Source organism: Stegostoma tigrinum, chromosome 31 (assembly GCF_030684315.1).
Source record: "Stegostoma tigrinum isolate sSteTig4 chromosome 31, sSteTig4.hap1, whole genome shotgun sequence".
Lineage (NCBI taxonomy): Eukaryota > Metazoa > Chordata > Chondrichthyes > Orectolobiformes > Stegostomatidae > Stegostoma > Stegostoma tigrinum.
Window position 1 is genome coordinate 38982731 of NC_081384.1, and position 13663 is coordinate 38996393.

Here is a 13663-nt window from a genome sequence, read left to right on the forward strand (position 1 = left end):
GCAGGAGCAAATATTTCATTTATTTTTCCCTAGTCTATCAAAATGTAAACAATTTTCATTATTCCAATTTAATTTTCTGGAGGAAATCTATATTGCCAATAAGTTTGCTCAAGTGCAGGCCTTCCTGCTTGTTGTGAGCTTTGGATGATATTGGTAACAGTGGGCCTTGGAGGCAAAACTGAACATGCCTTGAACTAAAATTACACCATTTCTAATGCAGACACAGAGTGTAATGAGTGGGAGTGAGACCGTTGTCTCATTTGAACCTTCTTAAAAGACACTGTCCCAAATGAAACAAGCAACCACAAGGCACACTAGGGGACAAGCTGGATGCTTACTGTGTTCAATGCATGTATCCCACTAGGATATAAGCTCGCTACTTCACAGCCAGTGTTCCACTGTATTTACAACCGGTATCTGAATGGATTATAGACTCACTGCTAATCCAGAGTCCCAGGTAATGTTCTGGGGACCTGGGTTCAAATTCTGGCACAGTATGTGGTGGGATATGAATTCAATAAAAATGTGGAATTAAGAGTCTGATGATGACCACAAATCCATTGTTGATTGTCAGGAAAAACCCACCTGGTTCACTAATGTCCTTTCAGGAAAGAACCTCCTTGTCTGGACTACACGTGACTCCAGACTGATAGCAATGTCATTGGCTCTTAACTGCCCTCTGGGATTGGCAATAAATGCTGGTCTAGTCAGTGATGCCCATATCCCATCAATGTTTTTTTTTAAAGTTACCCCAGTGAGGTGTAGAATCATTGTGCTTTCAATCTGTATCAATGTAATGACATGGAGATAGCGTTCATATAACCAATGCTGCTGACAATTCTAAGCTAGGTTAGGAAGTAAATTGTAAAAAATCACCTAAAGAGGCTGTAAAGGGAAACAAATGATTTAAGTGAGTGGCAAGAGGGTGACATATAGGGTTTTATGTGAAGTGTAAAAATATCCACTTTGGGAAGAAGAATGGAAAAGCAGATTTAAGGAATGAGAGATAATAAAGTGTGAAGTTGGATGAACACAGCAGGCCAAGCAGCATCTCAGGAGCACAAAAGCTGACATTTCGGGCCTAGACCCTTCATCAGAGAGGGATTTGTTAAAAAGAATTTGATGTCTGCCTGCATGAAGCAACAATTTTGTTGACACAGCAAGCAGCCAAGGTGGCAAATGATATATTTCCTATCATTCTAAGGGGGTTGTTGGAGAAGAGCATAGGACTTTACTGAGATTAGAGCTGGAGTACTTCGTAGTGTTTTGCTTCGTTCATTCAAGGAAGCAGTTATTTGTCTCAGAGCAGGGCTGAACAAAGGCTTATTAGATTTACTCCTGGAAAGAGGGCTAGCCCACAACAGAATGTGGAGAAAAGGCCTGCAATCTGTGAAGATTAGAGAATGAAAAGTCATCTCGAAAGCAGTAGGAAGAATGGAAAAGCAGATTGTTTAAGAGACACCAGATTAGTTAAAAAAATGTATTTTAACATACAACTTTGAAATGTAAAACTTTGAGAGGGCAGGGCAGATAAATGCCAAGAGGATGTTTCCCAGCTGGGGAGTATGGAGCAGGGATCATAGTCTCGGTGTGAAGGGCTGGCCATTTAGTGAGATCGGAGAAATTTCTTCACTCAAATTTATCAGCCTTTGATAGTGTCTATTCCAGTGGTTTCAAATGTAGAATGTTGTTGAATGTATTTAAGACTGAGGTTGACAGAATTGGAGTACCAAAGAAAATGGGAAAAGGAAAACAGGTAAAGTGAATCGTAGAATCGCTACAGTGTGCAAGCAGGCCATTTGGTCCATCAAGTCCACATCCATCCCTCTGAAGAGCACCCTACCTGGACCCACCCTATCCCTATAACCCTGTATTTCCCATGACTAATCTACCTAGCGTGCACACTATGGATAATTTTGCCCATGGCCAATCCACCCTAACTTGCACATCTTTGGACTGTGGGAGAAAGTCAGAGCACCCGGAGGAAACCCGCACTGAGACAGGGAGGATGTGCAAACTCCATACAATCACCCAAGGCTGGAATCAAACCCAGGTCCCCACTGCTGTGAGACAGCAACGCTAACCACTAAGCCACGACATCGCCCCAACGAATGAAGCAGCACAGGCATGAGCATATTGAAAAACAAAAGCAACAGTGATGACATGTCCAAAAATATTTAATGTGGTCAACAACTGACCTGTGGTGTTGAAAAGGTTCAAAACAATTCTTGAAACAGTCATAGGACATGAGAAGACAAAATTTATGTTGGTACAAGCATGCATCACTAGTAGAATGTAATTAAAGTTTACGTTAATTTTCAATAGTATAACTGTCAAAAAACAAGTTCCCTGAACATATGGTCAGTCAGAGGAGGACAGAATGATGTTACAGATCCATAATATATGGGATAGGTGTTCTGATGACCTACTTGTAAACCCATAAAATTTACAGCTTACGTATTCAGATCCCCTATAATTAGTGAGATACTGGTGAAGGATATAGCAGAGTAGGTAGGGTGAAACTTCACCCCCTCTTGAAAGGATTGAGAATACGAGGGTGTTGGTGTAGAGTATTTGGTAAAAGAAGCTGAACAAAAAACACCCTTTCAGGTGGTATATTACTAGGGTCTAGAATGCACCACAACTGTGATGGAAGCAGATTCAATTGAAGCATCAAGTACAGATTAAAACAGTTACTTTGAAAAGGAAGAATGTGCAGGGTTACGTAGAGGAGGTAGGAGATGGCACAAAGTGCTGAGTAAGATACTAAATCAGAGAGCTGGCACAGACAATGGGCTGAATGTCTTCATTGTGTGCTGTAACGGTTCTATGACTGCTCGATTCAGCGGGTGCTCAGATCAAAATTCTTGCGTCAGGTGCCACTTGGCCTAGATTTACGGCCAGCGTCTCCCTCTAACGTGAGTGTTGCCCTGTGGTCCCCTGGGACAATGATGACTTTACCTTTTCTAAATCCATTTACCAAGGAATAAACATGCAACCTTCTAACTTAGTGAAGAATGTCAGGGAAGCTCAATCTGAAGCACCCATTTGCTTGGGAACATTAATGACTCGGTTGGTTCCTGTTCTTTTTCCTCTGAACTCTCCAGAACCTCTCGTTATAAATGTATAATTTATTCCATTCTGTCTAATTTAATTTGTAACTGAAAGAAAGGTCAGTGATACTTCGTGCAGCTGTTCAATCGAGTGAGCTCCATGAGGTCCACGTAACAGCTTTCTGGTCAATTAGCTCTGGTCAATGTTCTCAATTCTAAATGCCCAATTCTACAAAGAATACAAAAAACACCAAACTGGAGGATTATAAAGAAAGAAGAAAAGAACATATCCACGGTGCAGTTCACAACTGACATGCCACCTTGGTATAGTTTCCGTGGGTGCCAGTAAGATATGGTCTGAGTTCTGCCTTTTGCATTAGCTTACATGACATGTACCATAGAAGTTTGTGAATACCACTTTACAACGTCATGATCTTTAAAGTGTTTGAGAAGATTTGTAGCCCGGGTAGCAGATGAGGTTGTAGACTTGATTGGTGAGCTGGTGTGTTTGGTTGCAGACATTTCATCACCCTGCTAGGTAACATCATCAGTGCACCTCCAGTGAAGTGTCCGTGTTCTGCCCTGCTTGTTATTTATATTACTCAGACCCCTCGGTATTAGGGTAACTCACAACCCAATGACCACCCTGTTGATAGCTACTGATGAACATAAAGGATCCCGTAGCCACAACCAAGAAAACTGTCATAATATTGCTTGGGTGGTTGGCATCACTTCAGGTTCTGTTTCTCAGTGGTTTGTCCCCAGGGTCTAAATCAAGGTGTTTGCTGGTGGAGTTCCAGTTGGAATGCCAGGCCTCCAGGAATTCCCTGGCATGCCCTCTGTTTGACTTGCGCTATTATGGATGTGTTGTCCCAGTCGAATTTGTGCCATTCTTTGTCAGTGTGTATTGAGGCCAGTGAGAATTAGTTGTGCCTCTTGGTGGCTAATTGGTGTTCGTGGATCCTTATTGTCAGTTTTCTTCCAGTTTGGCCTATGTAATGTTTCTCACAGTCCTTGCGTGGTATTTTGTGTATTACGATAGTTTTCTTGGTTGTGGGTATGGGATCCTTTATGTTTGTCAGTAACTGTGACAGAGTGGTCCCAAGATAATAAAATGTGAGGCTGGATGAACACAGCAGGCCAAGCAGCATCTCAGGAGCACAAAAGCTGACGTTTCGGGCCTAGACCCTTCATCAGAGAGGGGGATGGGGGGAGGGAACTGGAATAAATAGGGAGAGAGGGGGAGGCGGACCGAAGATGGAGAGTAAAGAAGATAGGTGGAGAGAGTGTAGGTGGGGAGGTAGGGAGGGGATAGGTCAGTCCAGGGAAGACGGACAGGTCAAGGAGGCGGGATGAGGTTAGTAGGTAGCTGGGGGTGCGGCTTGGGGTGGGAGGAAGGGATGGGTGAGAGGAAGAACCGGTTAGGGAGGCAGAGACAGGTTGGACTGGTTTTGGGATGCAGTGGGTGGGGGGGAAGAGCTGGGCTGGTTGTGTGGTGCAGTGGGGGGAGGGGATGAACTGGGCTGGTTTAGGGATGCAGTAGGGGAAGGGGAGATTTTGAAACTGGTGAAGTCCACATTGATACCATATGGCTGCAGGGTTCCCAGGCGGAATATGAGTTGCTGTTCCTGCAACCTTCGGGTGGCATCATTGTGGCAGTGCAGGAGGCCCATGATGGACATGTCATCAAGAGAATGGGAGGGGGAGTGGAAGTGGTTTGCGACTGGGAGGTGCAGTTGTTTGTTGCGAACTGAGCGGAGGTGTTCTGCAAAGCGGTCCCCAAGCCTCCGCTTGGTTTCCCCAATGTAGAGGAAGCCGCACCGGGTACAGTGGATGCAGTATACCACATTGGCAGATGTGCAGGTGAACCTCTGCTTGATGTGGAATGTCATCTTGGGGCCTGGGATGGGGGTGAGGGAGGAGGTGTGGGGACAAGTGTAGGGAACACCTCCGCTCAGTTCGCAACAAACAACTGCACCTCCCAGTCGCAAACCATTTCCACTCCCCCTCCCATTCTCTTGATGACATGTCCATCATGGGCCTCCTGCACTGCCACAATGATGCCACCCGAAGGTTGCAGGAACAGCAACTCTAATTCTGCCTGGGAACCCTGCAGCCATATGGTATCAATGTGGACTTCACCAGTTTCAAAATCTCCCCTTCCCCTACTGCATCCCTAAACCAGCCCAGTTCATCCCCTCCCCCCACTGCACCACACAACCAGCCCAGCTCTTCCCCCCCACCCACTGCATCCCAAAACCAGTCCAACCTGTCTCTGCCTCCCTAACCGGTTCTTCCTCTCACCCATCCCTTCCTCCCACCCCAATCCGCACCCCCAGCTACCTACTAACTTCATCCCACCTCCTTGACCTGTCCGTCTTCCCTGGACTGACCTATCCCCTCCCTACCTCCCCACCTACACTCTCTCCACCTATCTTCTTTACTCTCCATCTTCGGTCCGCCTCCCCCTCTCTCCCTATTTATTCCAGTTCCCTCCCCCCATCCCCCTCTCTGATGAAGGGTCTAGGCCCGAAACGTCAGCTTTTGTGCTCCTGAGATGCTGCTTGGCCTGCTGTGTTCATCCAGCCTCACATTTTATTATCTTGGAATCTCCAGCATCTGCAGTTCCCATTATCTGTGACAGAGTGGTCGTTGGTTTGTGAGCTACTCTGATACCTAGGGGTCTGAGTAGTCTTGCGGTCCTCTCTAGCATGCCTCTGATGTTCAGTAGGGTGACTAGTGTGTTAGGCCGTGTTATGTCAAATGTTGTGGTCTGTCATGGAGGTAACGGCGGATTGTGCTTTTTGAGCATTCATTCCTTTTAAAAACTCAGTATAAGTGCTCCTGTTCTGCTTTGAGTAATTCTAGTTTGCTGCAGTGTGTTGTGGTCCATTTGGATAATGTCCTAATGCAGCTCCATTTATGGGCGTTGGGGTGGTTGCTGGAGTAATTAAGTGTCTTGTCCGTCTGTATGGGCTTTCTGTTTTTGCTAGTCTGGAGATCCCCATTGATCTTATGTTCTACCACTATGTCTAGGAAGGGTAGTTGGTTATTGTTCTCTTATTCTTTTGTGAATTTTATTTCGGTGAAGATGTTGTTTATGTGTTGGTGGGTTTCTTCTAGTCTTGTGCATTTTAATCTTCATGATTATCATTGACATAGCGGACCCAGAGTGTGGGTTGTCGAGTGGGGAGTGCTGTTCGTTCTAATCTTTGTATTACTGCTTCTGCAATCAGTCCTGATATTGGGGATCCCATTAATATTCTGCTGATTTGTTCGAATATATGGTCGTTGATGGTGAAGTGAGTTGTGAGGCACAGATCCAGCAGTTTCAGGGTGCTGTCCTTATTGATGCTATTGGTGCCATGGGATGCCTGCCTTCCTGATTCATCCAGCAGTTTGGCAATTGGCGAGGTCGATGTTTATGGATGTGAATAGTGCTGTTACGTCAAAGAATATCATTACCTCATCCTCTTCTGTTCTGGCGTCCGTGATGATGTTGAGGAAATCTTGGGAGGAATGGATGGATTGGGTAGTGTTTTCAACTAAAAATTTCAAGTTTCTATTAGCTAGTCTATGTATAGTAGAGACTTATCAGAGATGACCACAAGATGACTCAGATCCCTAGGTACCAGGGATCAAGAATAAAAAAAACCCATGTGTTGATGGAGTTGACAATTTCCACATGAGTTCATTAGTTGATTACAAAGAACAGAGAACAATACAGTTTAGGAACAGGCTCTTTGGCCCTACAAGCCTGCACTGCCACATTTTGTCCTTTCACATTAAACCTGTCTTCACTTACAGGATCCATATCCCTCTATTCCCTTCCTATCCATGTACTCGTCCAGGTGCTCCTTGAAAGCTGCTATTGGGTCTGCTTCCACTGCCACCTCTGGCAGCACATTCCAGGCACTCACCCCCCTTTGTGTGAAAAACATGCCTCGCACATCTCTTTTAAACTTCCCCCCTCACATCTTGAAACTGTGTCCCCTCATAATTGACACCCTCCACCCTGGGGAAAAACCCTCATACTTTCCACCCTATCCACGCCATTCACAATCTTCTAAGTGTCAATTAGGTAGCCCCTCCATCTCCTACCAGTGAAAACTGGCATTGTGGTGAACAGAACTACATGCAATATTCTAAGTGTGGCTTAACTAAAGTGCTATAAAGCTGCAGCACAACTTGCCTATCCTTATACGCAATGTCCCTTCCAATGAAGGCAAGCATGCCATTGGAGATAATGGGAACTGCAGATGCTGGAGATTCCAAGATAATAAAATGTGAGGCTGGATGAACACAGCAGGCCAAGCAGCATCTCAGGAGCACAAAAGCTGACGTTTCGGGCCTAGACCCTTCATCATTAAGCATGCCATTGGCACTGTTTACTAGCTTGTCTATCTGTGCTGCCACCTTCAACACCCAGATTTCTCTGCATATCAATACTCCTAAGGATTCTGCCATTCATTGTATAATTTTCCCCGTACATGACCTTCCAAAATGAATCAACTCACATTTGTCTGGATTAAACCCCATCTGCCATTTTTCTGTACATGCCTCCAACTGATATATATCCTGCTGTATCCTCCGACAATCCTCCTCACTATCCACAACTCCACCAGTCTTTGTATCACCCGCAAACTTACTAATTAGACCAGCTATGTTTATTATTTATTTATATGGGCCATGAAGAGCGGAGGTTCCACCACTGACTCTCCATTCTAAAAAGCGTCCTTCCACCCTGCCCTCTGTTGCCTATGACCAAGCCAGTTCTGTATCCATCATGCTAGCTCACCCCAATACCATGTGATTTCACCTTTTGTACTCGTCTGCCATGAGGCCCCTTGTCAAATGCTTTACTGAAGTTGACAATGACAATAAAAACCACTTTTCCCTCAATCATCTTTATCACCTTCTCAAAAACTTGATCAAGTTAGTCAGACATGATCTTCCCTGCACAAAACAATGCTGTTTCTTGGCCATCAGTCCATTTGCTTCTAATGCTTATCGATCATGGCCCTGAGAATCTTTTCCAGTAATTTCCTTATCACTAATGTGAGGCTCATGGGCTGCAATTTCCTGGATTATCTCTGATACCCTTTTTAAACAATGGAATGTCTTTATTACTGCTGGGCTGATAGGTGGATTCACACACAAATTTCTTGTACATTTCTGTGCCATGTGCCTTGTATGTACGTGGACCAGCACATCTGGACATAAGCTTTTGGAATGACCATTTGCTTGTCTTTGAAGATAACATTCTTAGCCAGTCCCAGTTCACCTCTGAATGACAAGAAAGAAAGTACAAGCTCTGGGACCTGTTAGATTTCTTTTTTTGGTTATCTGGTGATGATGACGATGACAATGTCCTGTTTTGAGTTGGATCTGCAGCTGTAGCTTGCTGAATCTGCTCTGCTCAGCAGTCTTCAAGTGTCTGACTTCAACATTAAGACTATCTTCCAATTCAAGTTCGATAATATCCATTTTTAAATCTAAATGAACAATTTTGATCTTACTAAGCTTGGAACTTGACTAAGAGGTTCATAAGTAGTCATTTGAGAATGCGGTTTGTACTGAAATCCTGAATCATATCCTGAGATCTTCAAAAACATCTGAAGTCATGTAGGTGTACTTGAGAGAGTTTTCAATAGAACAGTTTAAAAGGTTTGTGGTCAGTACGAACCATGAAATGTTTGCTGAAGAGATACATATGAAACTTATATCCCAGAAATTATAGAAACATTCTTTCTTTTTCAATGTAGAGAATTTTACCTGAGCTGTCATACAGTTCTTTGAACCAAACACAATAGACTTGGTGTCCTGTAATAGACATACTCTGAGACTTTCTGGGAGCTTGGAGGAGCCAGAGTATTGAAGAACACTTTCTGGATGGTAAAGGATTTAAAAGATTGAAAAGTATCCTGGTGATCTTGCTGCCATATATGGTGTGCTTTTGTGGAAAAGAACTCAAGGAAAAGGTACCTCGGTCACAAAAAAATCAGAAAGTGCTGAGGTGTAAAGTTAAAGAACTTGAGATTTCTCTATAAACCATCTTTTTTCTGGTGTAGACACCTTCTATTTTGATAGGATTAGGCCGAATACTGTTTGACAATTTGCTAGACCTGAAGAAATTGGTTTCTTGCTGAGTGGTTCATGGCTCATGCTGAGTTGACATTTTTTTGAGAAACAAGACATTGCTTCCTTGCTGCTGTCATGAGCTGATGGAAGTTTGGTTGTGTTTAAGCTCTCCAAGGACTGTGATGTCATCTGTTAGCAGAGACAATGTGGTAGATTGTCGATGGTGTGATCCACATGTTGTTGGAATATATAATGACTAATGGTTAACGCAAATGTGAACTTGTGGAAATAGGATCTACAGAAACTAGTTCTAAAAGTTGTTTGTTACTATAACTCTGGGGAACACATCTGTCCGCACTGGTAGACTAAAGATAGAAGTTCTATCGTGTTGTAATAAAGGCGCAAAAGGAGTCCATTCTGAGGATCTTTAGCAACCATGAAGATGCATAAAGCCATTGAAAGACCAAGTGTAATCTAATGTAAGCATTTAGCTTATTGTGTGCAATCTTATGGACTGAAATACAGGCAGAATGTTATGTTTTGTGTTTGCTTTCATCCTTATTATACTCTTTATGCTTTGTAAAAATATCAGAATAGGAATCTATATTGCACTGTAGCATATCTTCTGCTCTTGTCGCTTCTCTCTTTTGCACTCGTTGCTTTGTAAGTCACAGATTTGGACCTGTAGGTGGTATTACCACACTCCTGTCACCAAGGAAAAGTGAATAGTGATGTCATGTGCACCCTGTATTTTTGCCACATTTCTGGAAAACAAGGTGACAAAATCAGTCAGTGTCTGGTAAACCCTTTTTGATGTATAAACCAGTTTTTCGGTGTTGCTCCAGGACTGTTTTCTTAGATTGGAGATGTCCAACTGTTTAATTTAAAACATTCCGATATTAAAAATCAGATCAGTTGTAAACATGCTTTTTTTCTGAAAGCAACAGCGTGTTTTTTTTTCCCCAGGTAATGCTTCAATACAGGCTTGCAGCACTTTTGGTTGCTGTTGCAACTTTAGCTCTGAATTCAAGTAGGAGTTTAGAAACCTACTGTGATCATCTTCTCAGCCTTTGAATGCAATTAGTTGCCACTATCAGGTTTTAGTACCCACTTGTTGTCATGATGATATGGTTTCTTGCACCAAAGGCTGGTATGAGATGGTCTGAAGGCTGCCCTATGTGTTAGTTCATGTACATATTATAGAAAGCAGCTTTTCAATGAGTCAGATAGCTCATGGTTCATTCATAATGTAATTTACACTGTTATAACCTCACAGACGTATCCATAGTCTGTGTTTATTGATATTATTATGCATTATGTACATTTCACAGTAGGCATTGATGTAATGTAGGAAACATAGAAGCCAGTATGCACAAAGAAAGATCCCACAAGCAGCAATGTAATAGTGACCTGGTAATCTGATTGTGAGTGATAGCAAGAAATGCAGGTGCCGGAGTCAGAGTCAGTAGAGTGTGGAGCTGGAGGAACATAGCAGGTCAGGCAGCTAGTCTAGGCCCAGAACATTGACTCTCCTGCTCCTCTGATGCTGCTTGACCTGCTGTGTTCCTCCAGCTCCCCACTGCATTGAATCTGATTACATGATGTTGTTTGAGGGATGAAATATTGGCTAAGGCCCCAAGGAGCACCTCTGTTTCAAAGTAATGCTATGGGATTTTTTGCAGCCACTTAATATGGTCCTTGTGTACTCTTCTCACCCTTATTTTGGTCATTTTGAACCTGAAAATTGCCTGCAGAACCCAAAACTTCATCTAGAGGCTGAAGGGCAAAAATAAATTACTGAAGACCACTGTGCAGAGGCCTTGATGGGAAAGCACCTCTTCCCTACCATCTGTTGCTCCCCGGTATCCTCGATCTGCCTGCACACCCAGTATTTTCCCTCTTCCTCCATTTCCCCTGTTCTCTTCTTACCACTCGACACTTGTTTCCTTCTCTTTTCCTTTCTGGCTTTCTCAACTTCTGGCTGCACACTTCCACTCCTTTACCTGCGATAACAAGGTGTAGGGCTGGATGAACACAGCAGTCCAAGCAGCATCAGAGGAACAGGAAAACTAACATTTCAGGCCTAGACTCTTCTTCAGAAATGCTTTCTCCCCACAGATACTGCCTGTTAAGTTTCATCAGCAATTTCTGTCTGTGTTTCTCAGTGATTAAATAGTGTATTTTCATAATTTTGTACGTTGGGTTTTGACCCAGGTCAATTCTCACATCTGTAAAGAAATATTCTTATAACTCACTAGGAGGCGCCATTTATCTAAAATTGCTTCCCTCCAACTGATGTGCGAATCAAAAGAACAACCAAAGCTTTGAACAATAAAGAATGTATTCTTCAGTCTGTGAAATACAATGGCCCCTTCGCTCCTTTTGTCTTTCCCAATATGAGACAATTTTTTTGCCCTTTTTACACACACTGACACCCCTCCCAGCACACCCTTTTCATCTCCCGACTCGGCTTCCTCATTGCCTCCCTGGCTGGTTCAGGTCACTCCTCTCTCACCCTTTCCCTCCAACATTGAAACCAACCATTCCCTCACATTTCGCAGATTTACCTACTTTCCCAGGAGCTGTACTGACCACCCCTTCTCACACCCTCCCTCCCTCACTACCCTCCCTCACTCACTGTGACACCCTCCCTCACTACCCTCACCGCACACTGTGACAACCTCCCTCACTCACTGTGACACCCTCCTTCACTACCCGCACCGCACACTGTGACACCCTCCCTCCCTCACTACCCGCACCCCACACTGTGACACCCTCCCTCCCTCACTACCCACACCGCACACTGTGACACCCTCCCTCCCTCACTACCCGCACCCCACACTGTGACACCCTCCCTCCCTCACTACCCGCACCGCACACTGTGGCACCCTCCCTCACTCACTCCAACCCCACACTGTGGCACCCTCCCTCACTCACTCCAGCCCCACACTGTGACACCCTCCCTCACTCACTCCAACCCCACACTGTGACACCCTCCCTCACTCACTCCAACCCCACACTGTGACACCCTCCCTCACTCACTCCAGCCCCACACTGTGACACCCTCCCTCACTCACTCCAACCCCACACTGTGACACCCTCCCTCACTCACTCCAGCCCCACACTGTGACACCCTCCCTCACTCACTCCAGCCCCACACTGTGACACCCTCCCTCACTCACTCCAGCCCCACACTGTGACACCCTCCCTCTCTCACTCCAGCCCCACACTGTGACACCCTCCCCTCACTCACTCCAGCCCCACACTGTGACACCCTCCCTCACTCACTCCAGCCCCACACTGTGACACCCTCCCTCACTCACTCCAGCCCCACGCTGTGACACCCTCCCCTCACTCACTCCAGCCCCACGCTGTGACACCCTCCCTCACTCACTCCAGCCCCACACTGTGACACCCTCCCTCACTCACTCCAGCCCGTCACTGTGACACCCTCCCTCACTCACTGTGACACCCTCCCCTCACTCACTCCAACCCCACACTGTGACACCCTCCCTCACTCACTCCAACCCGACACTGCGACACCCTCCCTCACTCAGTCCAACCCGACACTGACACCCTCCCTCCGTCACTCCCCGCAACTCTGTGACACCCTCCCTCCTTCCCTCCCACATTGTGACACCCTCCCTCTCCACTCCCACTGAACACTGACACTCACACTATCACCACATCCTCCCTCCAACACTGACACTCATACCCCCTCCCCATTGTCCCCACACTGACACGCCCTTCCTCACTCCTATTCCCCACACACCGGCACCCACCACCTCCGCACTCTGCCACATTAACTCCAACTCCCGCCCCCCCACACCAACGCTCAACTCCTTCCCACTGTCCTCTCCCTTACTTCACCCCCCCAACTCTGACACTCTTCCTCTCCGCTGCCCCCCAACACTGACACTCACCCCCTTCCCAACTGCGCCCACACGGACATTCACACCCCTCCCCTGACACTGATACCCAGTTCCTCTCTAATCTCTGCCCTCCCCACACCAATACTCACCCCCTTCCCGCTCTTCCCTCCTCACACCAACACCTGCCCCCTTCCCTACTCTTCCACCCTCACACCAACACCTGCCCCCTTCCCTACTCTTCCACCCTCACACCAACACCTGCCCCCCACTCTACCATTTTCACACTGATGCCCGCTCCCCCTCCCCACTCTAACCCCCTCACACTGACACCCACCCTCCTCCCCACCCTACCACCACCCCACACTGACATCCGGTCACCGTCCCCACTCTTACCCCCCACACCGACACCTGCCCCTTCACCACTCACCCCCAAACCAACACGTACCCCTTCACCACTGACCCCCACACCAACACCCAGCCCCTCCCCCAAACACCTACACCTGGCCCTTCACCACTCATCCCCACACCGACTCCCAACCCCTCCCCACCACCACCCCGACACCAACACCTGCCCCCTTGAGCACTCACCGCCACGCCAACACCCAGCCCCTGCCCACACTCACCCCCATGTTGACAGCCATCCTCTCCCCATAATCT

The 13663-nt window shown here is 46.1% G+C and overlaps 1 protein-coding gene across 1 annotated transcript in view; it reads right to left on the reverse strand.

Annotated features, from left to right (window-relative positions):
- gfap (glial fibrillary acidic protein) overlaps window positions 1-13663 on the reverse strand; it is a 55768-nt gene that overhangs the window by 41252 nt on the left and 853 nt on the right. The window lies entirely within an intron of this gene.